Below are 26,388 nucleotides of genomic sequence, written 5' to 3' on the forward strand. Positions count from 1 at the left end.
CCATCACAGCCCGCAGTTGTTCTACATGCTTCTCGAAGGTGGTAGAAAAAACCACAACATCGTCAAGATAAACGAGACAGGTTTGCCATTTCAGACCGGTGAGCACAGTGTCCATCATCCGCTGAAATGTGGCAGGTGCGGAACAAAGGCCGAATGGGAGCACTTTGAACTCGTACAGTACGTCTGGCGTCACAAACGCCGTCTTTTCACGATCTCATTCGTCCACTTCTATCTGCCAGTAGCCACTTTTGAGGTCCAGGGAGGAAAAGAATTTGGCATCTCGTAGTCTATCTAGAGTGTCATCGATTCTTAGAAGTGGGCACACATCCCGCTTTGTGACAACGTTCAGCTTTCGGTAATCAATGCAGAAGCGTAAGGTTTGATCCTTTTTCTTTACAAGTACCACAGGCGACGCCCACGGACTAGCCGACGGCTGAATTACGTCGTCTTCAAGCATTTCCTTAACTTGACTTCCGATGGCTTCCCTCTCTTTTGGTGACACTCTGTAGGGATGCTGGCAAATAGGCCTCACTGATTCGTCAACAATTATCCGATGTTTGGCAATAGATGACCGCCGGACTTTGGATGGCACTGAAAAACATTCGGCAAATTCTCTTACGAGGGTCTCTATTTGCTCCTTCTGTCTGGGCGATAGGCCTGGTTCGATGTCGATGGCTGCAAGGACAGGATCCACATCTTGAAAATTCGATGGTGAAGACTCTGGAATGCTGAGATCTGTAACTTGGACGAAGTTATTAAGGGTGGCAACAACAGTTCCCTTCGCGACATGTTGCACCTCATTCCCAAAATTGGTACGGAAAACGTTGGCACATCCGCCACGCAGCTGAACAAGGCCTCTTGCCATGCAGATCCCTTTTTCGAGTAGGAGACTGGTGTTGCTGTCTGCAATTCCTACGTAGTCGCTGAACACGTCGCTTCTGACTGTGACGGCTACGCTGGATCTCGGAGGAAGCATCACGTCGTCATCGGCAATGTAAAGGGCGTCGAATTTTTCTTCAGTGTTGAATGCTGCGACAGCGTGCTTGGTTGAGAAGGAAACACATGATTCCCGCAAGTTGATTATAGCGCCATTATCCTGCAAGAAGTCCATGCCAATAATCAAGTCTCTTGAGCACTCGGAAAGCACGATAAAGCTGGCGACGTACGTGAAGCCTCGTATTCCAATTCTAGCCGTACACTTGCCCGTCGGGTCGATGAGGTGTCCTCCTGCTGTGCGAACTTGTGGCCCTTTCCAGGGAGTCAGCACTTTCTTCAGTTTCCTGGCGAGCTCACTACTTACTACCGAGTAATCTGCACCTGTATCCACTAATGCGTCTACTTCGTAACCGTCAACAAACACACGTAAATTGGAAGCAACGTCACTCTTACGGCACTGGTTTCTGAGTCCCTCGTCGTCGCTCGGAGTCATCGATGGAGGTTCTTCTCTTTTCGCGTCGGCAGCGACCTTACCTCCCGAGGTCGCTGACTAGTTTTCCCGACGCGGGCTCTGTGAACGGCGTCTTGGAGAGCTTGAAGATGGGCGGGGGCTCGGTGACCGATGCCTCAACGGCGCTGTTGACCGAGGTTGGTGTTGCTGGTTGGGGAGCTTTGACAAGCGGACAGGTACTCTTCGATTTCCAAGGGACGCACACCATTTCGAGGGCAAGGTGCGTTCACCGAAAAACCGCGAAGCCCTGCCTGACGATAGTGGCACATTCTGTACAGGTGGCCAGCCTCACCGCAATGGTAGCAGAGGGGTATTCGGTCAGGAGTGCACCATACATCGGCCTTCCTGAATCTTCTCTCGGGTGGCGGCAGCGTAATTCGAGGCATCGAGCTATTCATAGCGGAAGTGGCTGCGACGTCAGCACGTCCGGGAGTTTGCCTCAGCACATCGGCATATGAGAGGGTCGGTTGGCGCAGGAGTGGCGCTTGGGGCTGCGCACTGAGCTGTGGTTCCCGGACCACCTGTCTGACTTCTTCGCGAACGAGGTCTGCCAGTGAAGAGGGCGTTGGACCGATCTGGTCAAGCCGTAGCCTCTGAAGCTCTTCTCCCACTACAGATCGCACGAGCTCTCGCATGACCTCCACGCTGTTTCCGAAGACGGCTGGAAATGCGTCCACAGAGGTGATGTTCATCTCCCAGTTGTACATCCTTGATCGCTGTTGCAACGTGCTTTCCATAGTCGTCGCCTCTGAACGAAACTCAACGACGGTGCCCGGCGGGTTCCGAACCAACCGTGCGAACAGTTCCTGTTTTACGCCCCGCATTAGATGGCGTAGTTTCTTGTCCTCGCTCATGTTCGGATCCGCTCGGCGGAATAGGCGGGACATGTGTTCTACATACATGGCCACGCTTTCGTTGTCACGCTGGTTTCTAGCTTGCAGGGCAGCTTCAGCCCTCTCCCTGCGGTCGGTACTCGAGTAAGTCGCCAGCAACTCCCGTCGGAAAGCATCCCACGACACAAATGTCGCTTAGTGGTTCGTGCCCTGTCCTCTAATGCGAAGTAAACGTTTCGTAGCTTGCGCTCTCCGCTCCATCCATTGAACTCAGAGACGCGCTCAAAGCGTTCCAGCCAGTCCTCTGCGTCTTCAAATGTGTCGCCGTGGAAAGGCTCTGGCGTCATTGGCGAGTTGACTACGACATGAGTTGGCGTGGTTTGAGTGGTCATCTCGGTAGCGCTTCCGCTAGCAGATGCTGACGCTCCGATAGAATCCGGCAAAGGGGAGAACTCAGGGGGCTCACCACGTAGGCGACGACTGCTCGTTAGTGAACAGGAGTCAATTCGATGGGTACAAGTTGCCGTGAGTCCGGGCTCCTTTCTCTGACTTGAGCAGGGCTTAAAATCATTACCCGCACCTCCACCAGATTTGTAACGCACAGTTGAGTGATGGTGCTTTAATCGCTTTACCTTGGGCGAACTTGTGCCCGACAAACAGCTAAACAAGAACCTCACAGGAGCGTCCGCAGTCTTTTCGCAAGAGACCCGCACCTCTTCTTGTTCCCTCGTGTCCCGCGCTCATGACACGCTGCTCCGATTGCGCGTGCCTTGCGAGCCCGTGTTGCCCGCTTCACTGCCGCTATCTTTCGCAGGTAGCAGTAAACAACTGGCAAAACGCAGGAGGCGGCTGGCGCGCGTAATTTGAAATCATCTTGTGTCAATATTCTTTAAAGATCCTTATAGCACACGTTATTCTTTGGCGAAATATTTCCATCATGGCCAAGATCGTGTCATATTTATTATTGCGATTAGCATTATGAGCATACTTCATGCTCCTTCCAGGGGCTGGCTGTCTGGCGGTGTCGGACCATTTTCTTGCCAACATGGGTCACTGGGTAGTATATGGTCTAGTGGTTAGAGCATTGGGCTGCTGTGATATCCTGTTTCGATATCCAGTCTCGGGTTCCAATGGTTATGACCACTAGCGCCACTCGACGCCCAATGCTTAAGTGTACCCTGCTGTGTTTCCAGCAATTCCACATGGCAGCGAACACATGCTGTCAGAGGATAATTGCTGCTGCTGGGGATGCATGGATGTAAAGAACATAGTGAAAAAGATGCACCAAGTGTTTCCAAGTCGTGTGTAGTGCTATGCAGGCCATAGGAGTGGTTCGTGCTTTGCCGGCCTGTCGATAGCAAGCACAAAGCTCTGTCCGTATGGGTGGCATGCTGAAAACAAAAAAAGAAAACCTGCAAGGTGGCATGACAGGAGAACAAAAATAGGTGGCATTCCATTGCCTTCCATATAAGACAGAAAAAAAAGGTTAAGAGAAAAAAACAACCAAAAACTTGCTGCAGTGAAGCCAACATTTCCCTTCCTGCTGGATTATGGGAAAAAAGAAAAGACTGTTGTAGTAAAATGTGGAGCGCGAAGACATTCTGCAGTTTTAAGCGCAATACAAGCACAGAGCAGGAGAGGATGTCACGGTAGATTCTCTGCGCATTCATTTTCTCTCTGCTTGTCCGATGTTTTCGTCAGGCAATTGCAAATGTGTCTCTTTGGAGTCGCTAGCCACTTCTGTTTGCGTCCACAGGATTGCGGTAGCAAAATTAAAAGACACGCTGCAACAACCAAGCAAATGAAACTTGCGTCTTACTTCAAGAAAGTCCAAATGGATGAAACAGGCAGAAAAGAGCACCCTCCATCAATGGACAAAACTGCCCCTTTCTTTCCATAGCCGAATAGCCAAGCGCATCAGAACTTCTGTAGGGACTCAGGAAAACACACAGGCACATGTGAATCACCCGCGAACAAATAGCAGCAGGCCCTAAAATACGACAAGCACGACACCTACGGGCCACCGAAAAATCATGGTGGCCACCGTGCATTTCCAAGTGACCTTTGCTCTACAGTCAGCGCTGTGCAAAGCAACGCCTGCACCACGGAGCAATAGCCAAGCAAGGCAAGTGGCATGGCACCTACACATTCTGGTTTGCCCGCCCTCGGTGCGACGATTGCAAATATTTTTGACTTGGGCTTTTTGCCTCAAAGACTAAACGTATACTGGATCCAGAGACGATGGAGAGGCTGCTGCTTGATCCCTAGACCCCTGCAGCTAACTAAGATCATCTAGCCACAAAGAAAAGAAACCTGAAGTTCGAACCTCCCTTGGTATATCATTAACCATCGCTTGTTTATTCAGAGAACCTTCAAGGAGTATTATGCAAATATTGCCAACTCTACACAGGCAAGTGTGCAGGAAAAGGGAAGCACCAGCGCTTGGGCTGCTTTATAACTAAGGTGTTTACCAATGGCAAGAAAGCCATGCATGCCTTTCAGAGCCACACATTGAGCAGTTAATGTCAACAACACCAAGTGACAACTTTCTAACAGTCCGGTCCCGCTCACAGCATGACATGTTAAGAAAACTTGACTATGGCCTTAAAAAGCAAGCAGAAGAATACCGCAAGAACTTGCTACCAATAATAGAAACAATCCTTTTCTTTGGCAGGCAAGAAGTGCTGCTTCACAGCATAGACAACTCTGGTCTAATAAATATGTCTCAAGTGCTGCCATTGACAAACAATGGAAATTTCCATGTACTGCTTAGGATGAGGGCCAAATGCAAAGATGCCACCTAGAGACCTCGTATTGGAACACCTCTGGCAAATGCCCTGTACACGAGCCCAAGAACAGGAAATGAGTTGATCACCCTCCGTGGTAAAATCACACAAAGAAAGTTGACAAAGTCAACTCGTGTTCACGTTTTTCAGTTCCAGCTGGATGACACATCTCGCACTGCCCACATTTCCCTATGTGAGGTAAGTGGAGCATGACAGTTTGGGACTACCCATACTTGAAGATTTTGTAGATTTCATTCCCGTGTACGATCTCACTGGCAAGGTGCTGGCAAGCACAATCCTGAACTGCCTTAGGGATCATGGTTTTGACTTCAACCTACTCTGCGGGCAAGGATAGGATGATGCAGCGTCAATGAGCGGCCACCTAAACGGTGTTCAAGCCTTCGTCAAACCACGCCCAAAGTGTTGTAAGTGCATTGTAGCGCCCACTCGCTAAACCTTGCTCAGCTTCCCACATGCAAACTGCCCAGCATACGCAACTGTTTGGTAACTATCTACAACCTGTGTGTTTGGAAAGGCTTCGCCATACAGGAAAAAAAAAATTAAATTAAATTATGGGGTTTTACGTGCCAAAACCACTTTCTGATTATGAGGCACGCCGTAGTGGAGGACTCCGGAAATTTCGACCACCTGGAGTTCTTTAACGTGCACCTAAATCTAAGTACATGGGTGTTTTCGCATTTCACCCCCATCTAAATGCGGCCGCCGTGGCCGGGATTCGATCCCGCGACCTCGTGCTCAGCAGCCTAACACCATAGCCACTGAGCAACCCCGGCGGGTTCGCCACACAGCACAAACCAGCTGCAAGACAAAGTAGAAAACACAAGAAAGAAGATCAGTTTTTTCCTTTTGCCAGACAAGGTGGGTGGAGAGTCATGATGCAGTTCAGCATTTTCTTGGGCTGTACACGCCCATTGCCCAATTTCTCAAATATTTGGAAGAAGACGGCGCGTCATCCGATACTTCATCAAAGGCTTCGTAACTGCTCAGTGCCATCACGAAGCCAGAGTTTGTCGTTTCACTTCAGACCTGTAGTGACCTCTTTTTTAACATCGCCACTTTGAAAGTTTCTGCAAAAAGTTGACTGCGACTTGTCTCAAGCGTGCGATCATGTAAAGAATGTTATAGACATTCTTTCCAGAAAAATGGTGAGTCAGGAGACAGAATTCAATAACATTTTTCTGAAGTCGCTCTTTTTGCTGCAAATTACAGATGTTGAGATGGCCCTACCACGTATCATTGGAATGCAGATGCAAAGAAGCATTCCAAGAATTTTTGTTTCTGAAGACCCCCCTACCAATACGCTAAAACAATACCTTGCCTATATAGAAAACTACAGAACAATAATTCATATACACTCTACAATTTTTTAGCTATGTTGATAAATATTTTCTGGGAAGTCATCTATGACTCGAAAACATGCGATGAAGCCTATGATAATTTTTTGTGCCTGTTTAACAAAGCGTATGTCGAATCATTTCCACTTGTCCTTATTAGGAAATCAGCATGATCACGTAAACCTTGGATAACTAATTACTGCCTTAAACTAATCAAGAAGGATAAGCTTTTAAAAAAAATGTTTAGTCACACGCGGCACTGAGGATTGGGAACTATTTTAAAAACAAAGAAATACAACTGATATGTTCCTGCATAATGCAAAACGCGAATGCCTGCACAATAATTTTTCTCTAGAACATATGCCTGAAGCCGTTAGGAAAAAAATTAATGACCTCTTGAATCGGTCCCATGCAGATCAAAATGCCACTGAATTAAAATTAAATGATCAATCAGTGCATGGTACTAAACTGGCACAAGCTTTTAATGTCTTTTTTCTGCATCTAGGGAAAAGCACCCATCATTTTGATGCAACCACTATGGTTGAAAAAACCTTAACAGCTTTTTTCTAAAACCGAGCAAATCTGAAATTTTTGCCGCACTTTGTTACCTTAGAAACAACACAGCTCTGGACATAGATAATTTACAAATAAAACCTGGAAAATACGTAGCTGATTTAATTGCACCAGTGCTCACTCATATCTACAATCTATCCCTCTCAACCGGAACTTTTCTACAAAAGATGCAAATTTCAAAGGTTATTGTAATTTTTAAAAGCGGAGATAAAAATAACCTGGCCAATTACCAACGAATTTCTCTTCTACCAGTGTACTAGGGAAACTGTTGCCTCCTAGAATTTCTTTCGTAGATAAACTCACTTTGATGAATGAATGTCAGTTTGGTTTTCGCAAAGGTCGATTGACGGAGCATGCTCTGTTAACACAAAAAGAAATTATTCTAAAAGCACTTGAGGAAAAACAGTTTGTTATTGGAATGTGTGTAGATCTTTCAAAAGCATTCGACCATTTGAACCATGACCAGTTATTATTAAAACTTGAACATTGCCGTATAACAGGAATACCTTTAAAACTATTAAAACCATATTTTAAATACCGGAAACGGTGCGTTGCTATCAATGACAACCTATCCCCTCTGAAATTGATAAATGCTAGTGCTGCTCAAGGCAGCATTCTTGGACTGCTCTTGTTTAATTTATATGTTAATGATGTCACTCACATTAGCAAACACCAACTTATATAATCTACGCGGATGACGTGACTCCTATATTACGCTTTCAACATTAAAACACTTCAATTAAACATCAATGGTTTCCTACAAGGCCTGCTGACAATGAGTAATATAAATTCATTAAAAATCAATACAAGCAAAACTAAAGCAATCCTTTTTACTCCTATACAGTCACTGGTAGTTTTCACAGAAAATTTTATGCTTGGCCAAACACCCCTTTGGAGATTTTTTACTCTTTCAAAACACTCTGTGCATATGCTTCAAAAGAAATTTAGTTTGGCCTAGTTGGTGTTTACTGCATATCATATTGACCACAAATAAAGATGGGGAGAGCGGAAGAGAACAACACAGGCGGCAACTGCAAAAACAACACGGGCAGTGACTTTCAGTTGAAAGTTACCACCCGTGTTGTTTATGTGTTCTCTTCCGCTGTCCCCGTCTTTATTTACAGTCAACATGATATACTCTGTGTATACTACCACAAGCTTATGTCCTGGGACATGCATATTAGACACATCACCAGAATTTTGGCGACTGTCAGCATTTTGGCTAGATTATGTTTTAACACGATAGCGTTAAGGAGCCCGTGTCACAGAAAATCCGCCGTGCCGCGTTGGGCATCCTGTGTCGGCGTCTGACGTCATTTCAGTAAGAAGATTTCCAGACCACCCATACCCAGGCCCTCCATGTGATGCAAGGAATTTACTGAAATAATTGAATTTCTCAAGCTAAAATACAAGAAAAAATCGGAAACTATGACATACACACAACCTCCAGACATGATAGCTCACTCATTGTATTTTGACTATACGAGAAAATAATTCTGTTGCGTAAAAAACTAAACACTTTTTCCAGCGTTTCTACCATTCACAGACCAGCTGCGGCGTCCGCCATTTGCGCGCTGGCATGCGAGCGTCTTGGGGCCCACGAAGCGGCGTGCCCGGTTCCTTGCAGTACCTCCAGCTGGCACTCGCCTGCGGCGCATCGCGGCGCACGGAAGAGGCTGCGTTTCTACTACAAAGCTCGCCTTCATGCATATCATTCGCGGCCAGCGTTTCCCAGTAAACATTACGGTCACATACACTCCAGTTGCCAGAAAGCGTGAGAAGCAGTCAGGGATCTTTGAATGCAATCGCGTTCCACTCTTAACCCTTTCGCTGTCACGGACGTACCGGTACGTCTTCGCGCTTCACCCCCCACAGTGTCACTGACGTACTGGTACGTCCTTTATCGTGCGTTACAAATTTCGCGCCTGAGCGCAAAGCTGGCGCTCCTGTACTTGCCACGCCATCTGTTGACTCTTTCTACAAGTTCGTAATTTCACCCCAACCTGTGTTAATACATGTATTGAAGAGTATGGTGCGACTGCCACTCGCCCCTCTCTCTTAGCTGAGTGGCGTGTTGGCTCCACGTTCGCTGGATCATGCGTCGGGCGCGTGTGGTTATGGGTTCAAGGGTTGTTCTGCCATCTCCGCTGGTTTCAAGGTTTTTATATTTCTTCTGTTGGTGTGTCTGCTAAGGCCTTTCAAGTTCAGGGGCACGTGCCGTTGCCTCTCCGAAAAGAGTGACTCGATTGCTGCTTTCGCTCTCGCCGCACCCTCGCTTCCGACTTGCAGCAGTAAACGTAAAGCCCTTTGAACCTTGTTTTAGCTTTTTTCCATCTCCCTCTGTCTTCTTGATCACACAACGTCCCATTTCTCTCTGTTGTGCGGGCGACTGCAAGCGCATCCTCCCTGCGCGCGGTTACTTTCGGATGGCTGTGTGCGCGGGACCTTCGTCTGCTCATTGGAGCGGTGGCTCAATTGCGATTCAGAATACGAGCCAAGCTCGGATTCGGACTCGGACAGAGTCTCATGCGAGGAAGAGGCAAGTTCCGCATAGTCAGATTCGGATGTTGAACGGATTTTTATAGACAGGCTGATAATGATGATGATCACTAACAACAGCTGCAGAACACTGAAATTTGCATATTGCATTGACTATGTTATTTGTATACCAATCATAATGAAAAATAAATTGCTATGTTCATTCCCTGTTATGCTCGTTCCCTGAAACCAAGCCAACACTGGGAGTGCGTCACGGCCAGAAAGGTCCGACAGCGAAAGGGTTAAAGGAGAAGCTTAGACATCCTAATTTTTTTTTTCTACCACCTGATATCAAATTACTGATTTACAAAGCATTACTTTTGAACAACTAATGCTTTCTTGTGTGGGGCAAAACTACATCATCCAATTGATTTCAGAAAAAAGCCCTTAGACACACGGCTGGCGTGCCCTCCGATGCACATGCAGAGCAACTTTTCAGGTGATTTAATGTAATACCTGTTCATAACTTTTATTTATATAACGTGACCATACCCTGTGAACATAGCATGAATACTAGGGAAGACATCACAACATTGTTGAAGACTAGGACATCGATATATAACACATGCAACAAAGAGCATTGGAAAGCACCGTTTTGTCAAACAAAATATGGCAAACAAATGCTTCAGTACAGCATACCTGTAACTGTAAATTTTTTTCAAGAAAGAGAGATCAATATCACAACTGCCAGCAAAACCAATGTACTCGATCCTAGTGACGCTTCATAATACCATCTGCTCTGTGTGGATGTGCTTTTCATTATATGCATTTGATGTATGGATCCATGCTGTTCTTTGTATATTCTGTTTCCAACAGAGAATGTGTGAAACGATAGTTTGTGCCTGAAATTTGGATATTTTGAGAGTGAAATGTATGCCATTTTTGTTTTTAATGCTTCTTGTACTCGCATAATGTTTGAAATGTTAGAAGGTGTATTACCGGTTTCTCCTACTGTATGCCTCGTAAAGGGGGTCTGAACCTCTGTCACTTGAATTAATTATCACGTTTAATTCAACCTTTCCCCCATTTAACATAGAAATAAACTCAATTCAATAACATGAAGTTTCCTATGCAGTCCTGCTTTGCTCACGGCTGCTCGAGCGGCCAAATACAATGTGATGCTGGTGCTCACTAATTTTTATTTCGCACCACGACAACAGCAGAGAGTATTATATATGGAAACACATGTTGCGTCGAAAGGAAGATTGCCTCACAGATGATTCCGACATGTGTGAGCATCATGTTGACATTGACAATCTATATTCTCATTCTTGAGAGCATATATTGATTCCTCCCAAGAAATATGGACTTCCTGGTCTTCACGAACAAATCTCAAAGCCAAGAAATATGATGCAAAAGCAAAGCTCACGAAGAGAAGGAGCTTGAGTGCTGGCAGGCTCTTTGGCATAAGTTTGCAGTGATGCGCTTCAGGTTCAAACTAATTGTGCTTGGAATATTGTTGTGCTTCCCTTCAAAATATGCGTCACTGATTGTCATCAACAAGCTCACGAGCATGATTTCGCCTTTTGTATTCTGAAAGCTTCAATTTAATAAAGACAATGCCGCACAGCAGCGACACCTCCCGCAACCCCAACCTCCACCAAGATGCCACTGGGCAGAATTAGTGAAGTGTAGGTGCAGAAGCACCGGCTACTGGGGGGGGGGGCCTCTGGAGCGCGAGCCCCCTCCAGAGTTTTCCGGAGGGGGCAGAGCGCCCCCTCCCCTTTCCCGCAATGCCAAAATCTCCCCCCACATGCACACTCCTAAAACGTCATTACACCCACATCATTTGAGGTTTCTTCTTACTTGCCTTGACCTTTTCACTTACAATTTTATTGTGGTTAACCCTTTGACGGTTTTCGCCGTACATGTACGGCAGCGGTTTTCTGTCCCGCAAGGTCTTTGCCATACGGGTACGGTTTCAACCCTCCGTTTGAAATTTCGCGCCATAATGACGATGCACGCTCACTGGGAGGTGCTGCCACCTCTTCAGACTTACAAGAAGCGTTTGGAATTTGTGCTACCTTCTTGGGGAGATAAACATAACTGACTTCTAGCTTCAGCGCGTCGTCGAGCAGACTGCGGCAACACCCCTTTTGCGGTTTCGGTTTCGCCGCGTGATCGCAATGGAGGCGCGCGAAACGTCATTTTTCTCTTTGTCGGCACTCTCTTGCAGATGCGGTGAAAGTTGATTTCTATCTTTATTGGCGCTGCTCTTAGCTTGTTTATAACCACCGCTCGCGAGGTATGCTCGCTCTCAGCGGCAGCGCGGTTTCGGTTCCGCCGAAACCGCGTTGCCGGAAGCGGAAGCGGTCGCTCAGGTACGTGCCTGTTGTCGTCACTTGTAGGTACTCAGATTATTTTTTGCATTTCCCCTAATTACCTTAGTCTTAGTAAATTAATCAACTTCTCAAATGTTATATTTAGATGAAAAGTGTCAATGAGAAAATTGTAGAGCAACGTGAAAAAATCCCACTACAGCTTTCGGCAAAATTGAAGTGAGACTGGCCGCTCAAGGCACATTGCGCGTATTCGCTGGCTTCATTCCCGCTCGGAAAACACTTATGTAGCATGTATTGAGCAACAGAAAGCTTTATTGGGTGTTTTTCACATTGCTCTACAAATTTCTCATCAACACTTTTCCTCTAATTATATTTGAGAACCTGATTAATTAAGACAACTTATCTCATTAGGCAAAATGCAAAAACAAAAAACATTACCTTGGTTCTGTCCAGCTATGTGGTGCATGATAGCTGGGACACTCTGTATAAGTGCCACTTGCAAGCTTCACAATTTCTATTTCCTGGAACTAGGCCCAGGGAAGGGTCGCCATCAACAATGGCTAGTGTGATGACTGTCCACCCCCGGCAGTGTATCACATGTCTGAAAAATGGGTGCGAGCACGACTTTGAAGCGATTTTAGAAGTGTATCGATGAAGGTAAAGTCGCTTGTGGTGCTTGCAAACCGTTACATCATCATCCAGGCTGAGCACAGCGCAAGAAGCCAATCTATGTCGGTCAAACTGCATACAGCTGTCAGCTGCTGCTTGCTGCAGGAAGTCATTTTGTGGCAGAACCATGGCCCGCCTGAGAAGTAGTGCCAAGCGTACCTGTACGCCTCCAGAAATAAGCGCATACCTGCCAACTTGGCGAGGTCAAAAATCGGGAGACTTTTTATTCGCACCAACGGGGAGGGGGGGGGGGTCGCTCAACCTTTCAGGCAGTGTTCGGCGAGTCCTTTTGCAGAGACCTTGCAGTAGCAGACTTTGCTCACTTCAAAAATTTGTCGGAGTAGCTTTGCTCAAAACATGGTCCATATTGACGGCCCTTCACTAACAGCAGGTGTTGAGGGTTGCGTTGCACATTGATGAGCAGAACTCATTTCTAGTTTTTCACGCCGTGCTAAAAAGCCTCTTACACTCTGCGTTGCTATGCGGTATCATGAGTAAATCCAGCATCACCTTAGCAACTCAGTGAAACATGTTGTCCATCAGTGTGTTTCATTTTCCCAACCAGAGACCACTGCATGTCCCACCTTTCTTCATTCAGAATGTCCTCTGGAAGACTGTGCGCCTGTAGTGTGGCAAACTCAGCTTCGAGAGCATCTAAAGCGTCTTCAGCAGATTCACTGGAATCTCAGAGCAGTAGCTGAAGAAAACTCTGAATAAAGAAACGAAGACTCGAGAGCGATGCCTGCGAAATAAATTTCAGGTTGGCCACCTCCGCATTCTTCAGAGTTGCATTTGAGAGTCGCGTCCACATCCATAGCGGTTCGCTTCGTTGCATTTCAGAAATATTTTCCGTAGAAGAGGCCCCAACGTAGTCGCTGACACTAAGGGGTAGGTTGCATTCGACGAGGAATCCCGTAAACAGGCACTCCACACATATAACACTGTCGTCGCACTTGTTCCCGAGAAAGTTCACTATGTTGCCTTGCTGCTCAGCCGTGCGAACATAGCTTTGATGCTTTGCCGTGGAGATTTACAGTTTCAAGTCGCCTTTGACACCACAAGACAGGCTGACTTCGCATCCACACATTGCACAAAATGCAATATGTTCTCCTTTTCTTGATGTCAAAAAGCACGGAAATTCAGAAGTATAAGTACCTTTTCTTGGGCTTTGATAGTGCCATGGCACAAGCACACTACGATTCTAACTTTACACAGTGCACCACACATAGACGGCCTAGCCAACATTAATCATACACCAAGCAGCAGCAACAACATGCACCATGGAGGAAGGCATGCATGAAATGCAAGAGCTACATCGGCTTTGGTTGGCTTACTAGGCACTGTAGTAGACTGCTTAGTCGAGGATATCGATGGCGCTAGTGCAGCCGTTGTTGGTGATGCTGATGATTACAATGTGGCTGTAGATTCCGCAGTGCCGGTTTCGCAAAAACCATTATTGCACTAACGGAGACCACTTTTCGGGAGATGTAATACAGTGACCGTACAATCGGAAAGTTCAGTAAAAAATCGGGAGTCTCCCGGGCAAATCGGGAGGGTTGGCAGGTATGTAAGCGTGTTTTAACTGCATTGTATTCTGTATGTCTCACTGTTTAACATTTTGACTTTTCTGACATACTTCAAAACATGCTGCACTGTAAATGAGATGATTAAATGAGTCTGTTCACGAAAACATCACACAATTGACATAGCACGTATCGTCTCAGATGGCGCCTCCAAATATAAGTCTTGTGGAAATATCCAATTTAGTTCAGGTGCTCTAGCCAAACTGAACAGATTCGTAAGTTATTGCTAGAAACATTTTCTTAGCTTTATAATTGGAAGAAATTGATGCCGAAGGCATGGTACTGAAGTTTGGATTTCACATCCATTCTCGAGGTGTTAAGACTGCGTCCTGAGGCTTATTCTTTCTGATGTCCTTTCATTACAACTTTGTACGCATTCCACTGAAAGTCACTCAAAGAAAGCCTTGTCTGCACCCTTCTGTGTCTGTCAACTATCACACTATTCTGATCTGAGAAACAAATGAATATAGATGTAACGGTAAGCAAGAAACCCTGAAAATAATTGAGGAATTAATTTTTTTAATTTTTTTAAAACTTTTTTTTCTTCAGCACCAAAAGAGCAAAAAAAGCGTTGAACACTTCCATATGCCACAGTTACATATACTAGCCGCCGTCTTCTGGGCAGCAGACGATGATGCACAAACAACGAGGAGGAGGAGGAGAGCGGAGGAACATATTAGTGCCTACTGGTGATATAGGTTGTTGACTTGAAACATTTATTTCTCGCTTCAAAGAAAACTTATTCGAATAAAAATTTCTAAATCGCAAGCTATGAGGCCGGTGTGTATATTGAGTTATCCGGCATACTTTATCTGGCGGGCTTAATACTTAAATTTGGCCTGAATGTCACAAGAAAGTCACTTCTTAATAATTTCAAATGATTTTTTGTGTACACTATAGCAACAGGCGAAATGGGAGAAAAATTACTGTAGCTGAAAAATTAACACAGTTTATGCAAAACATTTCTGAAAATGCAACTTTTTATGCTTTTTTACTGAACCAAATAAATGCAGAAATTTCTAAAATGCCTTTAATTATGACCTCATATGAAAGAAGGATGCCAATAGAATGCGTTAATATAAAATTTGCTATTGCACCTAGTTTCAGACCTGAATAAAAAAAATGTACCCCTAACCAACTTTTGCTTCTTCACAGAAACTTCAAAGGGCGCTCATGTTATCAAACATTTCATGAAAATAGTTTGGTGAAATATTATGCACAGAATAGCCATGTTGGCAAATTTTTTTCAAGAAAATCAACGATGGTTCTTTTTGGGTCTGGGACGTTTCGCGTGGAATGACCCATATACTAAAACGCTTAGTCCAAACATGTACGCATGAGGCTCTTGTACAGGTTCACGAGGCCCTTTCTGTCACTACCCCATGCTATGTGCAATAAAATCTTAAGACCATTCACCATTTTTAAGCATTTTTTCTTAACATATTTAATATGGGCAATAAATATTAGTTTTGAATCAAGTATAATGCCTAAAATTTGTGTTTTTTGTTGATGGGTATTTGTGTCCATGCAGTTCAATAAATGGCTCTGGGATGAGCCTTCTATTTGTTGAAAAAAGAACAGAATAACTTTTGTTGGGGTTGAGTTTATAGTCATATTGTTTAGCCCAATTTGACGCTTTGTTGAGGCTAAGTTGCACTTGTCGCTCGCACACTGTGAGGTTACAGAATTTGTAACCAACCTGTACACTGTACACGGCCACGGAATAAAAATGGCTGAAGGTAATGAGTTTCGAAGCGAGTTCATCTAAACAAATAAAAAGGGTGAAACTCAGCACGCCTCCATGAGGAACCGCAACAGCGCATTACCTATTTTCACACAGAATGTACGATTATGTAAGTACATTTCTATAACGTTTAACAATTTGCCGCGGATTCCCAGCGCCGACATGTCTCGCAGGATTCCGTTAAGGCCAGGCTGTACCGTACACCTTTTCCATATCTAGAAACTCGGATAAGAACTGTTTATGTACGAACGCATCACGAATGTTTGCTTCGATGCGCACGAGATGGTCAGTTGTAGACCACCCTTCTCTAAAGCCACACTGATATGGATCAAGAATTTGACTCAAGGAAGTGCAAAAGGCACCGATTTATCATTCTTTCAAGAAGTCTGTAAATACAACTTGTGAGGGCGATTGGGTGGTAACTTGTTACTAATGCGGGGTCTTCACTTCGTTTCAGAATTGGAACCACAAGGGATTCTTTTTATGCTGTAGGAAGGTACCTGGCAGCCCACATAGCATTGAAGAGTGTGAGTAGTGTCACTGGAGTGTCGCTGTGGAGGTGTTTAATCATGTCGTACATGATTCTGTCAGGTTTAGATGCAGAGCTCAGACATTTAGTCAACAAGGCTCTCAACTCGGCGATGTTAAAAGGGAGGTTTGAGAATTCGTTCTGTCTGCATTTGCGGTTGATGGCCTTGCATTCTGCTATTTTTTTGTGCTTTAGGAATGCCTCAGAATAATCATTAGAACTGAATACGCGCTCGAAGTAAGAGCCAAGAGCGTCAGCTTGGCCTTCCAAGCTATTCCCGAGTATATGAATTTATACCTGAGAGAAACCTCTACCAGTTTGCCCTCCTTGCCTGCCGTCGCGTCCCTCTTCCCGGGGATCTAACATGTATAAATTCTACAAGATCTTCAGCAGTAGGATATTGTTGCGGGAAGAAAGCAGGCCCACGAGTGTAAAATAACGTATATTTACAAATGATGGATATGACGTTCAGGCAACTGCCATAGTTTGTCTTTTTCTAGTCCAATTCAACTTCTTCCTTCACTTCACCGTAACATCGCCCTCCCGGCGGGGTAGCTCCGTCCCTGTACAAGTTATACAGCCTCACTTAACGGGGGGACATAGGGCTTGAGCCTGGTGACGTGAACAACATCGCTGATTACGTTGGTAGGCACTGAAGGCTGACCGACTGGGGCGATCTCGTATGTCACGTCGGACAGTTGGCGTAAGATCTGGTACGGACCAGAAAAACAGGACAGTAGTTTTTCCGACAAGCCGACGCGACGTGAAGGCGTTCAGAGAAGGACAAGGGAACCAGGTGAAAAATGGTGGTCTCGGTGCCGAAGGTCGTAGCATCGCTTTTGAGAAGCTTGCGAGACTTTGAGGCGATGACGGGCGACATCTCGGGCCTGGGCGGCTAAATCAATAGCATTGCGAGCGTAACCAGTGCTGGGTGACTGTACAGCGGAAGGTAGCAACGTGTCGAAAGGCAAGGTGGGGTCACGGCCATACAAAAGGAAAAATGGTGAAAATCCGGCAGTGTCGTGACGGGACGAGTTGTATGCGAAAGTGACGTATGGTAAAGCGACGTCCCAGTCGCGGTGATCGTTGGAAACGTACATGGCGAGCATTTCAGTGAGTGTGCGGTTGAGTCACTCGGTGAGGTCGTTCGTTTGAGGGTGGTACGCGGTAGCAATCTGATGTTCTGTACAACAGGAGCGGAGCAGATCATCAACGACCTTCGATAGAAAGTAGCGGCCGCGATCCGTCAGCAACTGGCGAGGGGCGCCGCGGTGCAGGATGACGTCTTTTAGTAAGAAGTCGGCGACATCTGTAGCGCAGCTGGTTGGCAGCGCTCGTGCGATGGCATATCTAGTGGCGTAATCAGTTGCTACAGCAATCCATTTGTTTCCTTTGATGGAAATTGGAAACGGACCAAGGAGGTCGAGGCCCACACGGAAGAAGGGCTCTGTAGGTATATCAATTGGTTGAAGCAAACCTGCTTTTTCGGACACCTGTTTATTCGGACATTTCCGCAGTCCCCGTGAAGTCCGAATAAACGGTCGGCGACTGTATTGATGAATATGAATTATGATGGAGATTGTAATATGTTCGTTCCTTCTTATTGAAGAGGCGCGCACCAGCGTTCAAGAGGAAGTTTTCTATGAGTCGACCTCTCACATCGCATCGTGAGTCTCCCTACAACGTGCTGTAAGCTTTAAAATCACCAAATATGTAGGGGTCTGGAAGCTGTTTAAATGAGGTTATAGAAATCAGTTTTTCCGAGATAATAGTTTGGGGTATATATATAGAACAATTTATTAAAAAATATTGCCCAAACTGACCCTGCCTCAAGGGGTGTTTGAAAGGCGGCGTGTCGACAAGCTAGACTTGTCTGCAACTATTGCTACACTGCCGAAGGCGTTAGCCTCGTCACAGTCTTTTTGGAAGATGGAGTAATTCCGAAGAACGTTAGTGTTTATAGGTTACAGATGTGTCTCTTGAACAGCAGCAACTTTGCGTTATGTTTGTGTAGGAGTTCTTTAATATCGTCAAAGTTATGAAAAAGTCCTCTAACATTCCATTGTAGTATTTGTGTCTCCATAATGAGGAAAGTGTTTGCGCTATGTGCTTAAAAGGTGAAGATTAGCTCACGGTGCCCTTTCCAGGTGCCGTCACTCGAGGTTTTTAGAATGGTCGAGAGATTCCTGCTATTCCTTAGGCACTGACTGCGCCGCCTGAATAGGTGTTATGTCCATTGCCTCCTGTGGGGTACTGGAACGTTGTGAGCGATGTGTTTTGTGAGCCTCGCCTCGAGAGACGAGAACACAAGAGTTCGATGGGGCCTTCTTCATGGCTCTAGATGCTGTCGCAAGGGGGCTGGTGGCACAGGACAGCCACACTTTTTGTGGGACCATGCGGGAGCCTGCTGCGACGTTGCCTCCTTGCGCGCCGCATCAGCGTACCCTAAGTATGGAAAAAAGAAACACATTTCCACACTTCTTGAAACGAAATGTTTTCCTTCATTTTAAATGTGATTATGTCTTTTTCCTTTTTCAATGAGGAGCAAGTTCCGAGAATCTGCTGCGTGTCCACCGTCGCAGTTTGGTCAGTACAGTGTGCCACTACAGTCATTGGATGCATGTTTGTGTTTGCCATATTTCGCACAGGTCTGTTGGCCTCGGCAGCTTTGCGAACCCTGGCCATATCTCTGACACTTGAAGCATCTTCAAGGATTTGGAATGTAAGGTCTGACTTAAATTTTGGTGTTCTGAATGCTGCCGTGCACTGGGCAATTAACAACGAACAGAACATTATGCCCCGCAACCGTAAACTTGCGGCCAAGGTGGCGCACGTATTCTTCGAAAATTGTCGCTGTCATCCAAGCTTTATTATTGTTCTTGTAAATTAGGCCTTCCTTGGGTGGCAGTCATGCATTTTTAAAACAACGAGGCTTCTCCGTCTTGACAACAACAAGCAGCGGCAGTTTGTGCTCACCGCACATATTCGCGCTGGTGATTCTGTCTTTGTTCTGTTTCTGCCCCTTAATGTCTGCCTCCTTCACAGCGAACGTCTTCATAGGCAGCATTTTGTAGAATAGACCAGCCTCATCAAGATTGCTACTGCATCGTACTTGGAGAGTAGTGGTGTCACGGTGTGCTGCTTCCAGCCGCCGACAACACTTTGGTCCACGCTGCCACTCTCACCACAAACAGTAAGGAACGTTAAATTGTTGCGATCCTTGAAGCAACAGAACCATCCATTGCTGCATTTAAACTCTGTATGGCTAAGTTACAGTGCCAGCTGGTTAGCTTTCTCCTGCAAAATGATCCCGTTGATGAGAAGGTGGGCTGTGTTCGCTTTCTGCAGCCAAGCAATCAAGGCAGCTCCGACGTCAGTGTATGTAGAAGTGCGTACTCGTGTACGCTTTGCCGAGTACGTCTTGATGTACCCGTAGAGTATTTTCTGCTTGTTCTGGAGATTACACAGCATTGACAAGGGCACATGGTGCTATTCAGCATGAGCAGTTTTTGATGCCGTTGACTTGCTGGCCTCTTCAATCAAACAAACCTTTTCTTGCAGCGACTTGTACTTCGGAATCTTCTAAGCACACCACAGTTAAACAATTCACAATGCAAAATGCACAGACGCAGACAAACCCAGCAGTTGCACAATGTTTGCCAACTCAGATCCAACTGACAAGACAAAACAAGGCCCACAAAGCTGGAAAAGCACGCCTTCGAAATATGTTCATAAAGAAACTACGTAGATTTAAATTCAGTTGAAGCCTAAGTGATTGGCAACTTCTATTGCATAGATCGGAAGCCACAGCCCAGTACGCAAATTAACTGGGAAGCGGCAGACTGGCCGCACCAATTAGCCGGTTAAATATAGTACATGTAAAGATATGGGACCGCACATATAATACAAATTATCCGGGATTCCCAACCAACCGAGTATGAATTACCGATGTTCTACTTGTATACTCGTGAATCATTCACAATAATGTTCTTGGAAGTTCAGCGCTCATCCTTGTCGTCTCGTCTCCGTCGATGTCTTTTTTGCGCTGCCACCTTTTCAAATTTCTAGAATGTCATTCTATAGACCATTTTTTTTTGTCTATAGGCATTCAATTAAAGTTCAGTGGTTACAAGAAAAGCTACCAAGACAGATATTGATATTGACACGTGTACTTGTTAATCTTTTTCGGGTAAGTGCATTTCACCGTCTAACAAAGGTTATCGCTCAGTACGGGACGCGGCCGCATGTATTGGAAGTTTCTCGAATGTTATCGATTGTTTTGTTGTCATCGAAGCTTGTGTAACCTGATTGCATGTGCGACGCAAATTGTGTAGAACTTTCTGGAAGACACGCAGGCACCACCGATCACTCTGGAACCTTCAATGACTCGTGTATAAAAGCCATCGCGCTTGACCAGCAGATCAAATTTTCTATGGTCGTCGAAATGTTCGCCGCTATCGCCATTTTTTTAGTGTAACCTGCTTTTAAGGGCACAGGTTCGCCCAATAAAATGCTAGTTTCGTCATTCCCAGTTTTGCTGTTTTCTTCACCGTGATTACTATGTGACATCTGGTGGAGGTGCTAGTGTGTTCATGTACCAAACGCCCCTACAAAGCCGCGATCCAAGCCCGAAACCCAAGGGGACAACACCAACGTCGCTAAGGACCAGCGAGCTAGCCGTAGGCAACAAGGACTGCTGCCGTAATAGTACAGATCTCTTCTCGAGAAGACCCAAGGGATCAAGCCCAAGTCAGCAGCAAAATTTTCAGCTTCGCCAAAAATTTCGACGATCACCTTAGGCGGCTTGCAACAGTACTAGAGGCCATCAAGTCATCAGGGCCCACTCTTAAGCTGGAAAAAACTCTTCGCTTACGATTAGCTTCTGTTCCTGGGCCACGTCATCAGCAAATCTGGAGTCTGCCCCGACCCGCAGAAGACAGCTGCCATCATGAAGTTTCCGCAGCCCATCGACAGGAAGGCAGTGCGCAGATTCCTTGGCATGTACCCCTACTACAGGCACTTTGTCAAGGACTTTTCACGCATTACTGAGCCGCTGAAACATCTAACTAAATGTAATGTCTAGTTCAAGTGCGAAATGCCGCAAGCCGATGCATTTCAAGAACTTAAACGACGCATGCAATCGCCACCGGTAATTGCACGCTTTGACGAGGATGCCGATACAGGCGACCACTGTGTCGGACAGGCTGTCCTGCACCTGCGGCGCTCGTCCCAAGTCAGTCGTGCTGAATCATAGCTTCCTTGCGCCTTACGGCGATGCACCTTGAAAATAACATCAGAGATGTTTCCGTGGGAGCAGTAGGGACCATAGTAGAGGCCAGGCCACACATACTGAAAATCTAGAAGTCAGAGCGCCTTAGCATCCGCGGTTTAACTCAAGTGGCTGAAAGGCCACCGGTGACACTCGATACCCCAGCAACCGCTATGAAAATATGTCGCACTGCCCTAACGCCTGTTACGCTAAACTAACCGAACGTTAACCTAACCAAACATGGCCAAGACGAAAAGACAATTTTCCTCAAAGCATAACCGTTGTGAGAATACGCCGCACCACCCTAACGCCTTTTACGCTAACCTAACCTAACCTAAGGTAACCTAAACCTAACGAATACCTAAGCTAACCTAACGTGGGCGAGACACAAACCCAATAATCCTCACGGCATGACATCAGGCAGCGGCGTTCAATCGCGGTTGCTAAGGTGCTGCGCGTTTATTTAATTCAAAAGGGACCACTAAAAAATGCTCCTGAAAAGTCACGGACAGCAGCACACGAAAAGCCTGCCAAGAGCAAAGATACTGTACCAGAAGAGCAGGCAGGGCCTCTACAACGGCCCCTACTGATCCCCCAGAAAATTCAGTGTTTTTTTTTTAAGGCAGAGTGTAGTAAGAAGCAAGAAAGGTTTAATCTGGCATGACTGACTCAGCACCAGCGCCGCAGGCACGAGAAAGTGTCTCCGACATACCTTCAGACACAGCGACCACCAAATGGGGTGTCCGTGCCCACTGCCTCACCGCGCCGGCAGCCAGCATCGGAGCGTAAACAACCTCAACCCCACTCCGCAATGCCAGCATGCCTAGGGGACAAACGTATACAACACGAGCACAGAAACTTCTCCAACGTAGTGCCTAGACAAAGACAGATATTCAAGGAGCAAAAGCCCCCAGATTTTCTCTCTCGCAATCGCTCTTACTCACGCCTGCGCACAAACGTCGGGCGATCCCTCAAATGACCGTCTTGTCAAAATGACACCGTTGCTCGTGTACTTCAGTTGGCTACTGGCGCGGTTAGTAGCAGCTACGACACTGACTTTTCTAGATGGCGCTAGCTATGCACCATATCATTTTCAATTACAAACTGGCGCGACTTTTTTTTTTAATCCTCAAATCTAAGCTGACCCTAGAGTTTGGTATATGATTATTTGAAAAAGAACTATCAGCCTAGATTCGAATAAATATGGCAAGTCTCCTTTTGTTTTTTGCTCTCCTGTTTGTAGCATCACGACGATGCTTTTTGAGAGGGGGGGGGCATTGACACGTATACTTGTTTACCTTTTTTGGGTGAGTGCTTTTCACAGTCTAACAAATGTTATCGCTCAGCGCGGGACACGCCCGCATGTATGCCTTGAGAATACGTACGTACTTCGTCTTTAACAAGGAGTATTACAAGCAAGTATTCGGCACAGCGATGGGAGCCTCTGTGTCCGTCATTTGCACCAACATTGCTCTAGAGGATCTAGAAAGTGCCACCTTACCTTCATTCGGGAAGAGACCAAAGCTATTTCTAAAATACGTGGATGACTGCTTGTGCATTATCCCTCGCCGGCACGCAACACATTTCTACGAGCACCTAAATTCCTTCAAGCCGAGTATACAGTTCACGGCTGAAGAGGAAAACAATGGGCAAATTCCCTTCCTGGATGCCCTCATAGAGAGGACGTCAAGCGGCTTGAGGATTAGTGTGTACAGAAAGCCAACGCACACGAGAAAGTACCTGAGCTTCGACTCGACGCACTCAATTGGGCAAAAGCGATCTGTCGCAGCAGCACTCTTTTCCCGGGCATTCCGAAACGCCTGTAGCTCTTGCCTACGAAATTTAGGCAAGAGCTACATGTTGTGAAAAGGGACCTGTTGAATAACGGTTACCCTCTACAACTGCTCAGAACGCAGGAGCGCAAATCAGCAAAGCCCTGCCGTGCAACGACAAAAGAAGCAGTAAAGAGCGTGGTCCATACACAGTGGGAACAAGCGAAGGCCTTGCACGAATTTTTAAGGGCTACGGTGTACAAATCACCCACATGCCTTCCCGAAAACTTCGCGAACAGCTGGTTCGTGCAAAAGACCCTTTGAAACACACGGACTACCCGGGAGTGATATACAAGATACCATGCAAGGAGTGTGACGTGTCTTACATCGGCGAGAGTGGAAATCTTAAACAGCGCTTGAAACAACACATGAATGACCTCGGCAAGGGCCACACAGCCGCGAATGCCCTCGTAGAACATCACGAACTAACTGGACACATCATTGACTGGGACTCGGCAGCCATCATCGCAAAGGAGAAACCCTTATCTGCCCGTTTGCTTTTAGAAATCATTTTACATCCAATCAACTAGACACACGATAAACAGGACGCGGGGTAATCTTCCCGAGATATACTCCCGAACGCTGCGCCACGTCACCTATAAATAGCCGCGCACTCATGCTTACATCTTCATTGTGATCAAGGGACCCGTACCGGGCCCGAAACGTCTGTTCTTTATTTTTCTTTTATTCTTGGTGAGTGCACGTTTTTTGGCACCAATGTATTGGAAGTTTCTCGAATGTTATCAATGGTTCTGTTGTCACTGAAGCTTGTGTAATCCGATTGCACGTGCGACGAGAATTGTGTAGAACTTTCTGGAAGACATGCGGGCACCATCGATAACTCTGGAACTTTCGATGACTCGTGTATAAAAGCCGATGCTTTTGACCGGCAGATGAGATTTGCGACGATCGCCAATTGTGTTCGCCGCTATCGCCGTTATTTGAAAGTAGCATGTTTTTTGAGGGCACAGGTTCGCCCGATAATACACTAGTTTCGTCATTCCCAGTTCTGCTGCTTTCTTCACTGTCACTACTATGTGACAATATTTATTTCAAGGCCCTCTGACAATATTAGAAGTATGGACAACAGCCAGTAATTGTTGACAGTTTTGTGGAAATGGCCTGGTTTGTTGGACCATCTCCACTTATTCAAAAGTTCGAAGGCTGGGCTCCGAGGAGATGAAGATCACGATGCCAGGGTTGCAGCCCTGAGCTGGCCTCACGACTAGCGAGATTGCCAGGGTATCATCGTTTTAGCCTCCTTTATGTGTAATTATAACTCACACTATATATATGTTGAATTTGGCCAGGTGACTGCTCCGGCCAAGCTGCCAGTGATTAAGATAAGTGTAGATTCTGCATCAAAAGAGGTGGCAGAATGATGAAAAGAGGGCAATGCCTGCAGAAATGAAAGAATGTTTCTGAAGCAACCCTGTTGGAGACAAAACACACTGTGCCAATATGAATGCATGACAGCAATTCTTGCCCATCTCCACGTCTCATGTTGATAAACTGCACTAATTTGGTCGCAGTACCGAAACAGAGACTTTAAATGCAAACCACAGTGTGCATCACAACAAAACCACCAGATGTCTCTCTTCTGGCCCCTTAAATTACGGATGCCACAGAGGAATCCTATATAAATAAGCACCTGCATCTTCACGAACTAGAGGAGATGCTCCAACAGCTGCTTGAGAGATAGCTCATTAGGCAAAAAAGATGAATAAAGGGAAAATCAGACATCCACCCATTTGTAGCAATTGCTACAAAGGAAACCCATACGGGTTCCTCGGAAGAGAAGCCTCAGAGTCGAAGAAAAATTCGTCCTGGTCCGGGACTCGAACCCGGGACCACCGCCTTTCCGGGGCAGCCGTGCTACTACCTGAGGAAACCAGGCGGCTAGCAGATGGCAGGGCGAAGTCGAATTTGTCGACAACACACGAGGCAAAGGCAAGTGTCTGACGTAGTAGTTCTGCGGAAACCCGCAAGGTGGAGAGAAGCAATTAATAAAGGGAAAATCAGACATCCACCCATTCGTAGCAATTGCTACAAAGGAAGCCCATACGGGTTCCTCGGAAGAGAAGCCTCAGAGTTGAAGAAAAATTCGTCCTGGTCCGGGACTTGAACCCGGGACCACCGCCTTTCCGGGGCAGCTGCTCTACCATCTGAGCTAACCAGGCAGCTAGCAGATGGCAGGGCGAAGTCGAATTTGTCGACAACACACGAGGCAAAGGCAAGTGTCTGACGTAGTAGTTCTGCGGAAACCCGCAAGGTGGAGAGAAGCAATTAATAAAGGGAAAATCAGACATCCACCCATTCGTAGCAATTGCTACAAAGGAAGCCCATACGGGTTCCTCGGAAGAGAAGCCTCAGAGTTGAAGAAAAATTCGTCCTGGTCCGGGACTTGAACCCGGGACCACCGCCTTTCCGGGGCAGCCGCTCTACCATCTGAGCTAACCAGGAGGCTAGCAGATGGCAGAGCGAAGTCGAATTTGTCGACAACACACGAGGCAAGGGCAAGTGTCTGACGTAGTAGTTCTGCGGAAACCTGCAAGGTGGATAGAAGCAATTAATAAAGGGAAAATCAGACATCCACCCATTCGTTGCAATTGCTACAAAGGAAACCCATACGGGTTCCTCGGAAGAGAAGCCTCAGAGTCGAAGAAAAATTCGTCCTGGTCCGGGACTCGAACCCGGGACCACCGCCTTTCCGGAGCAGCCGCTCTACCATCTGAGGAAATCAGGCGGCTGGCAGATGGCAGGGCGAAGTCGAATTTGTCGACAACACACGAGGCAAAGGCAAATGTTTGACGTAGTAGTTCTGCGGAAACCCGCAAGGTGGATAGAAGCAATTAATAACGGGAAAATCAGACATCCACCCATTCGTTGCAATTGCTACAAAGGAAACCCATACGGGTTCCTCGGAAGAGAAGCCTCAGAGTCGAAGA

The 26,388-nt window shown here is 46.3% G+C and overlaps 1 protein-coding gene and 1 non-coding gene across 11 annotated transcripts in view; both read right to left on the bottom strand.

Annotated features, from left to right (window-relative positions):
* LOC135921906 (N-acetylneuraminate (7)9-O-acetyltransferase) overlaps nt 1-26,388 on the bottom strand; it is a 243,303-nt gene that overhangs the window by 163,498 nt on the left and 53,417 nt on the right. The window lies entirely within an intron of this gene.
* TRNAS-GGA (transfer RNA serine (anticodon GGA)) lies at nt 25,830-25,903 on the bottom strand. The gene has a single exon. It is a non-coding gene; the product is annotated as a tRNA-Ser (tRNA).

The sequence above is a fragment of the Dermacentor albipictus genome, chromosome 1 (assembly GCF_038994185.2).
Source record: "Dermacentor albipictus isolate Rhodes 1998 colony chromosome 1, USDA_Dalb.pri_finalv2, whole genome shotgun sequence".
Lineage (NCBI taxonomy): Eukaryota > Metazoa > Arthropoda > Arachnida > Ixodida > Ixodidae > Dermacentor > Dermacentor albipictus.